This window comes from Herpailurus yagouaroundi, unplaced genomic scaffold (genome assembly GCF_014898765.1).
Source record: "Herpailurus yagouaroundi ecotype Mexico unplaced genomic scaffold, PumYag 29, whole genome shotgun sequence".
Lineage (NCBI taxonomy): Eukaryota > Metazoa > Chordata > Mammalia > Carnivora > Felidae > Herpailurus > Herpailurus yagouaroundi.
Genome location: NW_024412377.1, coordinates 99,057,053 through 99,061,048, shown reverse-complemented (window position 1 = coordinate 99,061,048; position 3,996 = coordinate 99,057,053). Strand labels below are relative to the sequence as shown.

The 3,996-nt window shown below is 44.5% G+C and overlaps 1 protein-coding gene across 2 annotated transcripts in view; it reads left to right on the top strand.

Annotated features, from left to right (window-relative positions):
- The window catches only part of LOC121014270 (proteinase-activated receptor 2), a 101,773-nt gene that overhangs the window by 94,968 nt on the left and 2,809 nt on the right, over window positions 1-3,996 (top strand). The window lies entirely within an intron of this gene.

The window sequence follows — 3,996 nt, the reverse complement described above, 5'->3', positions numbered from 1 at the left end:
AACAGGGAGAGGGGAATAGAGCATCTGAAGTGGGCTCTGTGTTGACAGCAGCAAGCCTGATGTGGGGCCCGAACTCACAGAGTGTGAGATCTTGACCTGAGCCCAAGTCAGATACTCAGCCCACTGAGCCCATGGGTGCTTCTTGTCTTAGGCACACAACGTCTGGTTATCCTTTTTGTGATATTATTAACCGTGGAAATCAATGCCTAGGTTTTTCTCCCTTTTATAAAGCAAACTATATAATTTTTGTTGGTACTAAAAAAAATTGAGTTTTCTTTGTGGCAATTCTTTGTGGTAAATCTTGGTGGCTCTGCCCTACAGAAATGCAGGCTAACTCATTGAATTAGTCTCTGGTGGGGTGTGTCTAGGGTGGAGGACCTAGATCTTTAATGGCAGAGTTCATCGGAACACAGTCCACCAGTCAGTTACCAGCTCTGCCCCATTCCCTCTCTGGAGAGTTTGTGAACATTTTACCAACACAGGATTTACAGGATTCTTTTACAGCTCTGGAAGGCTTCAAACATGTAGATATTAATACGAATAAATATATTAATTATTAGAGAAGGAGCTAATTTAAAGATAGTCATTTTTAAAATGGTAACATTTGGGGCACCTGGGTGGCTCAGTCGTTTGAGCATCTGACTTCTGCTCAGGTCATGATCTCACACGGTTCATGAGTTCAAGCCCCGCATTGGGCTCTGCTGGCTGTGAGGCGCCCACTTTGGATCCTCTGTCTCCCTCTCACTCTGCCCCTCCCCCGCTCTCTCTCACACACTCTCTCTCGAAAATGGGTAAACCTTAAAAAAATAATAAAAATAAAATGGTAAAATTTTACATTAAAATTTTTCTGTTTGAGAAAAAATATCGTGTGGAGTTGGCATAGTTTGGTCTCAAAGGATTACAACACGTGAGCTCAGGTCAGGGCCCCAGAGGGCAACGCGGTACAGACTTTAGAAGCCTGGACTCTAGAAATCGACTGCCTGGTGTTGAGTCCCAACTCCTACCTAGCAGTGGTTTAACCTTGGGAAAGTTACCCAGTTTCTTGGTGCATCAGTTTACACATCTCTAAGAGGATGATCTGTTAATAGTACATCCCTCACAAGGCGGTTGTGAAAGCAAGTTAATACATGTAAAGTGTTGAAAGCCATGTTGGACACAGGATATGAGCCCTTAGTAAGAGCTCTTACTGGTGTGAAAGTAGTTATTGTATTTTGTAGAGCTGTGCTCCTGTAGTCCCCAGCTAGTGCTCCTGTTTTGTGTGGATTGGCTACTAACTGGATCAGCCCAAGGCACTAAAGAAATGGGCAGGAAAGCTCTTGATTCTCCCTCGTTTCCTTCAGTGGTGTGCCTAGCTGAGCCTCTTGGTCCCTCCCAGGTGTGTTGAGCACCTGCTGTATGTCCAGGGCTATGCCAGGGACTGTGGGACTTAGAAAAAAATTATGACATGGTCCTATAATCTCACACAGAGACCCTTACCATTGTGAGGTCCAGGGGGCATTCACAGACATCTCATCTGTTAATAAAAAAAAAACAAAAACAAAACAAAACAAAACAAAAAAACAAAACTGGTCTCTTGAGGTGTTTCAAACTTGGTTACTCTGCTAACTGGTTTTGAAAAACAAGTGGGGTCATGAAGTCAGGTAGAGGGTGGTGACTGGCTCTTCATAAGGTTGAACTAGAATACCGTAGAAAGTACTAGAGTGTAGCCTGTGTGATCAAGGTAGTTGTTTTGTGAAACATTTTTTTTTCCATCATGGATAATACATATTGGAACTGGGTTACCATATAGAATGTTTCTTACTTTTAGTCAAGTATTTGAAGAATGCTGTAATATATAGCAATGTTCTGTTATTTTAATTTAAAGATAATCCATACTCTTTGGAAAAAATTATAAAAGAAATAAGAGATTGGTCTACCTGAGTGTTTAGTTTCCTGTGGCTGCCGTAACAATCGGCACAAGCTGGTGGCTTTATTTATTTATCTTAAGTTTATTTATTTATTTTGAGAAAGAGAGAGCATGAGCAGGGGAGGGGCAGAGAGAGAGGGAGAGAGAGAATCCCCAGCAGGCTCCACACTGTCAGCACAGAGCCCAGTGCGGGGCTCGAACCCACGAACCAGGAGATCATGACCTGAGGTGAAACCAAGAGTCAGATGCTTACAAGACTGAGCCACCCAGGCACCTCACCCCCCCCACCCCTTTGGCCTTTCTTTTATAAAGATACTTGGGGCGCCTGGGTGGCGCAGTCGGTTAAGCGTCCGACTTCAGCCAGGTCACGATCTCTCGGTCCGTGAGTTCGAGCCCCGCGTCGGGCTCTGGGCTGATGGCTCAGAGCCTGGAGCCTGTTTCCGATTCTGTGTCTCCCTCTCTCTCTGCCCCTTCCCCGTTCATGCTCTGTCTCTCTCTGTCCCAAAAATAAATAAACGTTGAAAAAAAAATTTTTATAAAGATACTTGTTGGATTTAGGGCCCACCTAGATAATCCAGAATGATCCTCTCATCTCAATATCCTTAATTACACCTACAAAGATACTTTTTCTTTTTTCTTTAAGTTTGTTACTTTTTGACAGAAAAGAGAGTAAGTAGGGGAGGGGCAGAGAGAGAGGGAGAATCCCAAGCAAGCTCACTGTCAGCACAGACCCCAAGGTAGGGCTTGAACTCGCAAACTGTGAAACCATGATCGGAGCTGAAACCAAGAGTCCAACGCTCAACCTACTGAGCTACCCAGGTGCCCCAAGATCGTTTTTATTTTCTTTTTTCCTTAAAATTGTTTAATGCTTATTTTTAAGAGAGAGAGACAGACAGAGTGTGAGCAGGGGAGGGGCAGAGAAAGAGGAAGACCGAATCCAAAGCAGGTTCCAGCTCCAAGCTGTCAGCAGAGCCCAATGCAGGGCTCAAATGCATGAACCGTGAGATCGTGACCTGAGCCGAAGTTGGACACTTAACCGACCGAGCCACCCAGGAGCCCCAGATCATTTTTCCAATAGGATAATGATCACAGATTCTAGGGATTAGGACATGGACATTTCATTTTGGGGGCTACCTTTCAATGCACTACACTAAATGAAAACTGAAGTATTGATCTCCATACCCTTTATTTCTCCACCCAAGCTAACTTAACAGAAACCTCAAGAGAAGTGAACAATCTCGCTGAACATGGGTGCAAAGCTAGGGGACGAAAAAGTAATGACTAAGCATAAAAGTTATCAAATAAACTTGTGAGTATTTTAACCTCCTCCCTGGCATACTGTGACGCAATTTGCTATATTTTCTCTACGTGGTGAAGAGAGAGAGAGACCTATTCCTCAGAATTCGTGTCATCCAGCTGTCCCTCGTTTTCTTATTCAACTCCATGAACACTTGGTTAGGTAGGATGTAGACTGTATATGCCATTTGTTTGTGGTTTCTAAAGTTTAATGCAAATAAGGGAATGATAGCATAAGTTGTTAAAGCTTGCCATGATACTTGCTTGAAAGTCAGAGCACAAATTTGTCTGAATACAATAGTAGAGTGACCTGTTCGGTGATCTTGAGGCCAGAAGACTTGCCTGCCAGCTGGCCTCCGTAGGAAGGTTTCCAGGAGGCCCACACAGAAGCGGGGGAATCCCTGCCCAAGGCTTGGGCTGTCCTTGTGGGTGGAGAGGGAATGTACCTTGTGCTCCTGGGAATCTCCCTATGTTGGACTTTGAGATAGGGAATGACTGATAGGCCAGGCTGGATCTAGTCTCACAGCCAGAATGAGATGGATGGCCATTATAACAACAGAGAAGGGGTGCCTGGGTGGCTCAGCCCATTAAGCATCCGACTTTTGATCTTGGCTCAGGTCATGATCTCATGGTTTGTGAGATCGTGCCTGAGTTGGGTTCTGCGCAGAAGAGTGCAGAGCCTGCTTGAAATATTCTCTCTCTCTCTCTCTCTCTCTCTCTCTCTCTCTCTCAAAATAAATAAACTTAACACACACACACACACACACACACACACACACACACACACACACACA